This window comes from Poecilia reticulata, chromosome 3, assembly GCF_904066995.2.
Source record: "Poecilia reticulata chromosome 3, P_reticulata-male-v2, whole genome shotgun sequence".
NCBI classification, from domain to species: Eukaryota; Metazoa; Chordata; class Actinopteri; order Cyprinodontiformes; family Poeciliidae; genus Poecilia; species Poecilia reticulata.
This window is the reverse complement of record NC_088832.1, coordinates 4,160,768-4,172,939: the sequence shown is the minus strand read 5'-3', so window position 1 is coordinate 4,172,939 and position 12,172 is coordinate 4,160,768. Positions and strand designations below refer to the sequence as shown.

At 38.2% G+C, this 12,172-nt stretch overlaps 1 protein-coding gene across 4 annotated transcripts in view; it reads right to left on the bottom strand.

The window, feature by feature from the left end:
- The window catches only part of ccdc102a (coiled-coil domain containing 102A), a 47,797-nt gene that overhangs the window by 34,008 nt on the left and 1,617 nt on the right, over nt 1–12,172 (bottom strand). The window lies entirely within an intron of this gene.

The following is a 12,172-nucleotide window of genomic DNA, read 5'->3' as shown; positions in this document are numbered from 1 at the left end:
GACACAGACAAAGTGGGGGTCCCAGCAGGCAACCCACCAGTTACCAGATAAACTCCAACCTCCTAAACTACAGTCATCCTATTTACAAGTGCGCTTTTGAGATGGGCCACCACCACTTCTTGGACCCGATCATGACTCTGCAGCTTGAGGGGTTTTGTTCATGAAGGTCTACACCTCTCATGTGCTCATTTGACATCAGTCTCTGTTTAGTCCTTTCTCATCTTTGTTTCTACTAGGAAAATATTGTTGTCTTTCTAGTGGATCAGCAATTTCCCGTCTTGTGACAGTCTCATTTGGATCCTCTTTAGTTTTAAAAGGTACATCAGAGAGACAGTTGTCCCTTCATCATAAACTTTTGCAAGTGGTAACAGAGTGCCACATGACTGTTGAAGGGTCAGATCATCCTCTTTTCCCATGAACTGATCATATGCATTAAAAATGGCCCATCTTCCCCATACAGTCCATGTCTAAGCCACCACTATCAAAATCAATAAGGATTCCATTTTTCTCACAACTTCAATGTTGTATGCTTTGTCTGGCTATCACTCAGTCTAACAGATCAAGAACTACACTCAAAATTAATCTTAAAAAGGAATTGGAAGAATATGGTATGCATTTAAATAAGCGGACCTAGGTAAAATGTATTATCCCACCGGTCACTATTGTGACCGTTAACATGTTTACACATCCTGCTCACACACCAAACCAAGTTTTGTAAAGGCAAAGGTGTATATCATAACTAGACACTTTAAAGATGATGTGCACCAAAAATCTTTGTTGTATGTTTATTTAAACATACATTACTAGCCTCTTCTTTGGGAGGTTTGTGGCAGTCTTTCTCTCGCCAGGGTGCAACCAAGATTTAAACAGCTCTATTCATGTGATAATTTACTCTAAACATGTGATACCGCATAAGTATTATCCAAACAGTCTAAACTTTCAATATTTGCTTAACATTAACTAAACCTTAAACCAGGAAGCATTTTGGAGTCCTTGAAAGTAAAATAAATTTCTTGGTCACTATTGTGACCGGTGGGTTACTATTAACAGGATAACATCTATGAGACATTTCTTGCATCTTATTAGTCAAGTATTTCTTCAGCAATAACCAAACATCTTTCAAGCAAATATCATTAAATATATTGTCCCAAAAAAGTAGAAGCTGGTTTGCTTATATGATCTTTTATTATTAGTTCTCTAATACATTTGTTATTAGTTTTACTACTTAAAAATGGGTCAGAGTTACCAATTGTTCTGTTAAGTAATCAGTATGGTGTTGAACAGAGGACGACAATAAAATTTTTCACCCCAGAAGGGATAGCATCAAATATGATTGCAAATTCTTTAGGCAGTACAGGAAAATTATATGTGGTCAGAAATTCATGATAAGACTAAGTATTACCTTCTTTGTTGAAAAGTTGATGTGCACAAACAATACTTTTGTCAAACCATTTTTTAAGAAAAATAGATTTATGTTTAAAGCAGATGTCTTTGTTATTCCAAATATAGTATTTGTGTGGGGATAAGTTATGTTTATGTATTAAATTCCAGCATAGAAGTAGCTTTTTATGGAAGTTGGAAAGTTTAACTGGGATTTTTTCAATACTATAGTTACATCTTAAAAGAAAAGACAAACCTCCTAACACCTCAAATACATATGTGGATATAAAATTCCATACAGAGTTTGGATTTAGAAGATACCTTTTGATCCACTTAATTTTAAAGGTTGAAAATCTAAAACATTGAATTCACCAGAGCACAACTTGTTTATCATTACATTTTTCCTAATAAGATTAACCTTTTTCTTACAAATAAAGTCAAATAATATTTTATCTACTTTTGAAATGATCTCATTGGAAACCTCAATTGCTGAACTAGCATATACCAAACTGGAGAGACCTTCAGCTTTAGACAGCAAGACCCGACCAGAGATGACTAAATCTCTCTGTAACCACATATTAACTTTCTTTTGGATTAAAGCAATTTTCATTTTGGTTTTCTTCTTTCGTGATGGAGATACCAAGATATTTAAGTTTAACAGGGATTCCTGAGATTTCCATTTCATCATGGCAGGGTTTTATAGGAAGCAATTCGCATTTAGAGTGATTAAGTTTGTGGCCAGATGCTGAGGAAAAATCATTGAGCAGCTTAATAGCAACATTTGAGAACAATCTTTTAAAAATAGAGTCGTATCATCTGCCAGTTGACTCAAACATATTTCTCTCTCTGCAATTTGAATACCCTTTAAGTCGCTGTTCTTTATGAAAAGTGCTCAAATTTGCATAGGTAAAAGAAACAAAAACGGTGAAATCGGACAACCTTGATGAATTCCATGCTCAATATTAAATCTACAGGTGGTTACATGAGATAGTTTAACTGAACTGTTAATTAATGCATATAAAGTGCCTATCAACTTTTTAAACTGCTCAACAAAGCCAAAAAGGTCAAGCGTTTTAAACAGAAATTTGTGTTCCAGTGCATCAAAGGCTTTATGGAAGTCAAGAAAGAGAATAAAACTTTTTTCTGATACTAAATCAGAGTAATCTAATAAATCTAAAACAAGTCTTATGTTATCAAATATATATTGAGAGCCTTGTCTCTTACTGTATTGTTCTCTCAGTTCAGTACAATGTTTTTATTGCCTTTACTCATTTTTTTGCTTGTGGGCTCAATGTTGGCACGCAAGACATAACAGAGAATCCGGTTAAAGGATTTTCAAAATAAAAGATCCTTCAAACTCAGATAATGCATTAAACGGAAATATTTAATTATTCCTTGTGTGCCCGGTACCAATTGGCCCACGGACCGGTACCGGTCTGCAGCCTGGGGGTTGGGGACCACTGGTCTAGTTCATCTTAGATAACACTTTATTTGACGGGGTGTGAATAACACTGATATGACACTGACATAAACATGACATAACGCCTGTCATGAACATGAATAAGTCTTCACAAATATTTATGACTGTTGTCATAAAGTGCCATTCGGTAAATCATGACACTTTTAATACAAAGTTGACATTATTTAAAATGTCTCCATTATGACAACTTGACATTGACCTAGACGAAAATGTCTTTGTTATGACAACTTGACATTAAACAAGAAATCATGATCTGACATAAATTTGCTATAAAAGTATTACTGATTAAACTTTATTTAAGACTGTTTAAAGTAATGCAATGCACCCTCTCCACCAGTGAGAGGCAGCAGTGCAAGAACAGGCATGCAGTGTTGGTGAAGAAGAAATCTTCCATTTTGTGGGGCCAACATAACAAGTTATAACGGCCAGACCTCATGTTTTAAAAGAAGCCGACGACACCTAATACATATGAGGTATGTGTCTTATTAACTTTACATTTTCTTTGAGAAAATAACATTGACTATGTTTTCTTTCTTTGTAATGTTACCTATGAGTAATTCAAGCCGATCCTACCTTGCTGTAAGTGAATGTTAGCTAAACTTATTAAGCCCTTAATATTAAACATATTTTAAAGACAGACAAATAGGTTTTTTCCCTTCAATTTTAATCTAGCAAATTAAAAGCTAATATGTTAGTCACAGTTATCCTTTATGTGCAATATTTAGCAACTTAGCTGATGTGACACAGTGCTCGTGTTCTTTGCTTTGGCAACTTTAGCCACATGAAGACCCATGTTAGCCTACAGCAGTGTTTCTCAATTATTTTCTGTCATGCCCCCCTGGGGGATCATAATTTTTTTCACACCATCCTCTCTCATACCTTCGCTCCCCAGAATTGAAATACTATTGCAAATCTGTTCATATTTAATAATTTTATAATTTATCTGTACAAACCATTGGCTCCGACATTGTATGACATTATCAAAACCACTGTTTTATTGTTCTAACTCTCAAAATAATTTCCAAAATCAGTTTATCAGTAACATTTAATCAAGACTCAGTTTGAAAAAGAAAAAGTGCAAATGACTAGTATATATTCCATTGAGGGAAAGTAACTTTAACATATGAATTCCTCATATGTTAACATAAAGGCTCGTTTTGAAGTATAAACTGCTACTAACAGGCATTGCTTGGAATGCGGCGTTCATAACAAACACGTGTGTTCATCTGCTCTACCCCTAGCAAACAACCGTACTGATTAAATAACATAAAAGTCAAGCAGTTCCCTAATAGTCCAACAGATGGCAGCAATGCACCATGCAAAACAAAACACCCACAGTTTACAGGACACACTTCCTGCTAAAGAGCCCCCTGGTGGTTGAAGAAAAATCCACATATAAACCGGAAAATACAACATATGAAAAAAAATCTGAATGCTCTCTGGTATTGTTCAGGGGGCCGGACCAAATGTGGAGGCGGGCTGGATCCGGCCCGCGGGCCGTAGTTTGGGGACCACTGTTAGAGTTGGTACTGGTTTAACAAATAAGTAAATACTAAATGTTTTAGCACATCAGAAGCAAATTTTCAGCCCCAGGACTTTGAAATGATTGTTTACACAACTTTTTATCTAATAGAAAGAACCAGACTTGCTGAGCGGGTCACGTTACATATCACTCTAAGAAGCTTTTTAATTTAACGACTTTCTTCCGGCAATATTGCGTCTTAAATTATTCTGCCAATACAATTGGGTTCTCAGAGTATTATGACTGTATTCTTGTATTTGAAAATTAAAATCTCTTAGCCTGGCCATAAAACTCCATCATACTTGCTTTACTGACCTCTGCTGCCGTTTTCCTTTTCACTGTCAAACTTCTCCATGTCTCCTGTATGACGGAAGATATATTTCAAAACACCTTCGCTCCATTTCCCAGATGGCTGACACAATCACAGCAAAAAATTTTATTGTTGAAAGAACTTATTCTTTAAGTTAAAGAATAAGTAATTCCGTTTTAGTTTTTCAATCAGTATTTCAGAGTAACAACATACTGGCCAGGCATTATACCCTCTGTTTTTTTTAAGGTTTTGTTGCCTCTGGCCTTTATTTAAAAGTAGTTCGACAGGAAGGAGGGCAATGAGAGAGGGGGAAGGCATGTGGCGAATGTCACCAGGCCGGGAATCGAACCTGTGACCACCGCCACGAGGACTAAGGCCTCAATACGTGGGTTGTGCTTTGCCCCTGCACCACCACAGCACCCCAATACCCTCTGTTTGAAGAACAAGTTATTTTTTGTTTTATTCCAATGTACAAAGAGTTTGTTCTATAGCTATGATGGTAGTTATCAATCAAATCAATCAAATTTTATTTGTATAGCACATTTCAGCAGCAAGGCATTTCAAAGTGCTTTACATAATTAAAATAAAAACAGAAATAATCAGTGAGAAAGAGAGATTTAAAAAAAAATAAAAAAACAAAATAAAAATAAAAACAAAAAACCCCCCAAAAACATTACATCATTAAAACGTCGAAAAGAAAGAAGAAGAAATTAAAAACATTAAAGACATAAAAACATGGAAGACGCACTCTAACCCTAATTTAGCCATAAGCAACTCTAAACAGGTGAGTTTTAAGTTGAGATTTAAAGGCACTCAGTGTTTCAGCTGTTTTACAGTTTTCTGGAAGTTTGTTCCAAATCTGTGGTGCGTAGAAACTGAATGCTGCTTCTCCTCGTCTGGTTCTGGTTCTGGGGATGCAGAGCAGAACCAGAACCAGAAGATCTGAGGGGTCTAGACGGTTGGTACAGTAATAACAGATCTTTAAGGTATTGTGGTGCTAAACCGTTCAGTGATTTATAAACTAACATCAGTATTTTAAAGTCTATTCTCTGAGCTACAGGGAGCCAGTGTAGGGACTTTAAAACTGGTGTTATGTGTTCTATCTTCCTGGTTTTAGTGAGAACCCGAGCAGCAGCTTCTGGATCAGCTGCAGCTGTTTGATTGATTTATTAGTCAGACCTGTGAAGACGCTGTTGCAGTAATCAATGCGGCTAAAGATAAATGCATGGATGAGCTTCTCTAGATCGTGCTGAGACATAAGTCCTCTAACCCTGGAGATGTTCTTCAGGTGATAGAAGGCCGACTTTGTGACTGTCTTAATGTGGCTCTGAAGGTTCAGGTCAGAGGTCATCACTACTCCCAGGTTTCGGGCTGATCGCTGATTTTTAGTTGTAATAACTGAAGCTGTGCATTGATTCTGCTTCGCTCCTCTTTAGGTCCAAAGATAACAACTTCAGTTTTGTTTCTGTTCAGCTGGAGAAAGTTTTGGCACATCCACACATTGATCTGTTCTAAGCATCTATTCAGTGATTGGATGGGTTCAGAGTCACCTGGTGACATCGTGATGTAGAGCTGTGTATCATCCGCATAATTGTGGTAGCTAATCCTATGTCCTGTTATAATCTTTGCCAGTGGGAGCATATAAATATTGAAAAGAAGGGGTCCTAGGATTGAACCTTGGGGTACCCCACATGTGACCTTTGACCTCTCTGATGACAAGTTTCCGATTGAAACAAAGAAATCCCTGTTCTTTATGTAAGATTCAAACCAGTTGAGCACTGGACCGGAGAGTCCGACCCAACTCTCCAGTCGATTCAGTAAAATGTCGTGGTCAACAGTGTCGAAAGCTGCACTGAGGTCCAACAGAACCAGCACTGTGGTTCTCCCACAGTCTGTATTTATATGGATGTCATTGAACACTTTTACAAGGACCGTCTCTGTGCTGTGGTGAGCACGAAAACCAGACTGGAAGGAGTCAAAGCAGTTTGTTATTGTTAGGAAGTTATTTAATTGTTTAAAAACAGCTTTTTCAATAATTTTGCTGATGAATGGGAGGTCAGAGGTCGGCCTGTAATTCTGCAGTAGGGATTTGTCTAGATTGTTCTTTTTTATAAGTGGTTTGATAACTGCTGTTTTCAAAGCCTGGGGGAAAACACCTGAAGAGAGCGATGAGTTACTATTTGGATCAGATCATTAGCAACAACAGGCAGGACTTTCTTAAAGAAATGTGTGGGCAGGACATCCAGACAGCAGGAACTGGAGCTTAATTGACTTATAATTTCTTCTAGGGTTTTATAATTTAGTAGTAGAAATTGGGTCATTTTTCCTGCATTTGTTTTGTTTGGGCACAGCATTAGTACTGTCTTTGGAGTGGATGTGCAGATTAATCCTCTGATCTTTTGAATTTTCTCTGAAAAGAAACTTGAAAACTTGTTGCAGGCGGCAATAGATTGAAGTTCAGGTGGCAACGTCATTGGAGGATTTGTGAGCCTGTCAACAGTGGCAAATAAAGCTCGAGCGTTGTTAATGTTTTTGTTTATGACATCTGCAAAGAAAGCTTCTCTGGCATGTTTTAGTGTTGAGTGATAGTTACGTAGTCTTTCCTTGTAGATGTCATAATAAACGTGCAGTTGACCTTTACGCCATCTCCGTTCGGCCCTACGGCAGAGTTGTCATGCAGATTGAACTACTTGTGCATTTCTCCATGGAGATTTCTTTCTACCAGTCACAACCTTCACTTTAATGGGGGCAATGTAATCAATGATATCTGAAAGTTTGCACTGAAAATCATCCACCAACTTATCTACGTCACTATAACTTAAGAGTGAGGAAGAAGAGTAGATTTGATTAAATGTTTCTGCTGTGTTTTCTGTGAAAGGTGGGTTAACGGATAAAGAACTGTGAAAGAAAACAGCAAAATGATCCGACAGGCGACATCAGTTACAGAAACATTGGAAATATTCACACCCTTACTGATAACCAGGTCCAGTGTGTGTCCATGAGTGTGTGTTGCTTGTTTGACATGTTGTGTTAAACCAAAACTCTCTAATATATTACAGAGCTTTTTAGCCCCTCGGTCTTCAGGTTGTCAACATGAATGTTGAAATCACCAACAATTATCAAACAATCGTAATCAATACATATGAGAGATAGAAGCTCATTGAAGTCCGCAAAGAAATTTTCCACATGTGTTGGTGTTTTGTATAGAGTTAGTGTCAAAGTTCGTTTGTGGCCTTTTACCTCGATTCCAAGATATTCAAAAGACATAAAATTACCCAGAGATTTTACTACAGTTTATGGTATTCTTAAATATTGAAGCCACGCCTCCTCCTTTTTTGTGTTTTCTATTTTCACTTAAAAAATTGTACGTAGGAGGCATTGATTCAATTAGTACGATTGCTTCATTATTGTCATTCAGCCATGTTTCTGTCAGAAATAAAACATCAATATTATGCTCAGTGATGAAATCATTAATTAATAGAGCTTTAGAACAGAGAGATCTGGTATTAAAAGAGCCAGTTTAAGTGACTCGGAGGCTGAAAGCTCTTCAGTCTGAGGTTCCTTTAGACAGGGGATCAGTCTGAGGTTTGAATTAAGACCACTATTTTTTGTATTTCTGTTTTTTGTAGCTTTTCTTGTAGTGATCCGGACAGGTATTGTCCTGCTACGCAGACACATTCTGGAGGAAGACGGGTGTAAGGATAATATCTGGACCCCGGTCTCAGACCTCAGAAATGCGGAGTGCTGGATCTTCAGGGAGGTCAGAGGCAGGTGGCTTAGATGAAGTGAGAGTCGTGCCGAGGCGAACCTGTTGATCCATACTATCCAGCTGGGAGGAGAAAGAGTCCGTCCGTCTTTCTCTCTCACCTGAATTCTCCACCAGCATTTTCAGGCGGCTCAGGTGAAGCCCGATTCTCTTTAGTGGTTCACTTTCTAAGAAACTCTGATCTTGTGAGTGAGTGTAGGAGCAGAGAGGGAGGGGGGAAGGAGGAGGGGAACCAGTCATTCTGTTCACAGCCGATGTTTTATCAGTTTGTATTTGAATAGTTTGTTCTTGATAAGCGCAGGGCTCCATCCTAGTCAGACATCCTTGAGCCTGTTCTTCTGAAGCGATGGTCACATTGTTGTTCTTGTTGATAAAATGAAAAATGTTTGCAGTGAGCAGCCTTATTCCGTGTTTGTTAAGATTGCGTCCTCCTCTTCCAAAGAGGTGAAAGCGCTGCCAGTAGATCCAGAGGTTATCGATGAAGGTCACTGAGCTGGCAGAGCAGGTTTTAATCAGCCATTTGTTTATCATAAGCAGCCTGGAATGTTTTTTGTCTCCCCATTGAGGTGATGGAATTGGACCACTGAGAAATAACTTCGTTTTTAATTTTCCCATAGTGTCCAGAAGAATATTAAAGTCCTTTTTCAGAATCTCGGATTTTTGCTTTGCCAGATCGTTGGCTCCAACATGCACAACTAAAGTCTCCATGTTTGGCTGATCAGTGGTTAGAGAGAGCACTTTGCGGGTCAAATCAGATACAGTGTCACCAAGACAAGAAACGACTCTCGTTTTCTTGGGATTGAAAACATGACTGATTCCATTTACTGCCTCATCTCCAACAATAAGCACTCTTGGCATACCTTTCGTTTTCCTGGTGGTCCCTTTGTCCTTCGGAGCTTTGTGCAGTGGATGCGTTGGTTTAGCCTCATTGCTGATGTTTGAAGGTGGGTTTTCACTCAGAGGCTCGTGCTGAAGTGCAGAAAATCTGTTTTTCAGTGGGATTCCCACGGAGTCAGGATGTTTTGAGGCTTGGGCTGGTCGCTTTGTCCTTGGGAGTGGGCTCGGTGTAGTCGTTTTGGTTCCAGCTGCTTGTTTGCTATTCTTTGGCGGAGCAGGTGTTGAGGTTGAAGGTGGGTTTCGGCTCAGAGCCGGCCACGCTGATTCATCCAGGTGAGGGGTTCTCCTTGTTAGTCGTCTCATGGGATCTGCAGTGTGAGACTTTTGTTTCGGCTTGGCGCCCTGAGCGATCCAGGGTGAGCTGCTTGGTGCGGGGTGTATGACCTCTCCGCTGATTTGAGGAAGAGTCGTTTCATATCCACAGGTAGCGTTGATCTCAAAGTTCACCTCCAGCCGTTGAATCTTTGTTTCTAAAAACTGAAGCCGTTGTAGAATACTGCTAATGTCCTTGGGGTCGGACAGGGGCATTTTGCCCTAGTTCAACTTGGAGGTGAAGAAAAGTGAGGTAAAAATAAAAGTGAGAAAATCTCCTGCTCTTTAGGTTTGAAGTAATCTAGTTATGATGTCGATAATGTGAATAAAACCATAAAAATTGTGACTTTGAAAATAATTCACAAGCAAAGTTATCAGTAAGGACGGGAGAGAGCAGGATAAGCTGTTCCTCCTTCAGCTGCCAGACGCAAAAAAAGTTATAAATAGTCCAGTGTGTTTCACTTCACTTTAGGTAATACTTATGCTGACTGTTAGCATAGCATTTAACACTGTAATAACCCTAAATTCCATCTTTATAATTGTTGCTACTAGTTTCACTTTACTTGAAGTAAGAGTTCATATTAATGACACTGTAATGACACTTCATGACATATTCATAACTGGTGCTACTTGTTCCACTTGATGTAAAATAAATTAATGACTGTTATTAAATCATTTGACAGTGTAATAAAGCTTAATGAAATCTTTATTGTTGGTCCTACCTGTTTTGCTTTATTTCAGGTAGTGGAAATATTAATCGCCGTTTTGTTAAAACGTTTGATAGTGTAATAATTAAATCATTATGACTACTATTATGACAGTTATGGTATATGATGTCAAGTTGTCATAACGGAGACATTTTGAATAATGTCAACTTTGTATTAAAAGTGTCATGATTTACCGAATGACACTTTATGACAACAGTCATAAATATTCATGACAGGTGTTATGTCATGTTTATGACAGTGTCATGTCAGTGCTATTCACACCCGGTCAAATAAAGTGTTACCTAATCTTATTTCCCGTTATAACCTGAGCTGGTGGGAGTACAAAGATATTGAATAAGATGGGTACTCGGTTTGAACCGTGGGGTACCTCACATGTGACTTCTGTCCACTTCAATGAGAAGTTACCTACCACACACTCTGAATCAACCGGAAGGATGCAGTAGAAAATGGAGACATCAAGGCTAATTCCTCTGCCGTGGTTTGTTAGGGTTAATTTACAATACGTTCTAACTCTAAGCTGAGGTCATGGTTCTGCATCCAGCAGCTGAAGTGAGTTTCTTCTCTAGTGGTATTGGGCTCCACCTTGGAAAACAGCTGAGAAGCCCTTTTATCCAGGGAAGCTGCTGCGAGTCCACATCAAAAATAATCAACTACGGTACTTTAGGTACCTATTCAAGTGTTTCTCCAGATGCTTCTATTTGGCAGCTTTCCCAGGGGACCGCAGAGGAGATCTAGTGGTAAACCCAGAACTTACAGAATGTACTGCAGAACTCTTTAGGCCTGGGAACACCTTGGACTCTCATTTTCCCTTCAAGACCTGTTAAATACACGAACCAAGTTCAAATGGCAGGCAGGCCAGCGGGCGGGCAGGGAGGGAGGGACGGATGGATGGTCCAACTCTGTTTACCATATCACATCATGTTTATTTACACCGCACTTTAAAACCTCTTAAGCCCGACGTAAACAACCGCTGCACTTTACTTTTTTTTTTTTTTTCGTCCGCTAGAGAAGGCTTTCATCATTCGAAAACTATCCCGCATCCAAGTTTTGCCCAACATGTTATGGTTTTACAGCTATTTCATTATTTTTGTCTTCGCATCCGCCTGAATAAAATGTAGTTGCGACCCCGCTGGGATTTATTTATGTTTTACTAGTAAGGATTTCATATTTATTTGTTCATTACTTTGTTGTAACACTCATAATTTTTATGTAATTACTATTATTTTCCTTTGTTAGCTATACTTCAAACAGTTCTTTTTTACTGTTTTACTGCGTTTCAATAAAAGTTTTCCAGTTGGAGTCAAAGTAATAGCATTCAGTTCATTATTATTACATATATTATACATTTATACATATAAATGTGGTAAATGTCATGACCAATGGTTAGATTATATGTACTAAGTGTCATTCAATGGTAATCAGTGATTTAATTTAAAAAAAATTCCCAGTATTGGTGTGAAAAACACATTTGGCACAGTTTGGAGACATTTTTGGATAAATGACCTCTCCACCTGGGACATTTTTCAGTAAAACATTTATAAAACCCAATTTTTTTCAACTGAGTGAGTCCAAATTTGGTGAACTTTTACCCAACATGTAGATTTACAAGTCTAAACAACTTTTTTGTGTGAAAAATAATATTTCAGTGATGTTTTGCAATGTTTATTTATAACAACATTTTTGTGAGGTAAAAAAAAAAGCTACATTTACTGTATTTAATTCAGGCAGGGTAAAAGCTACAATAGTACTGACACCAGGAAATCATTCTTTGATGTCT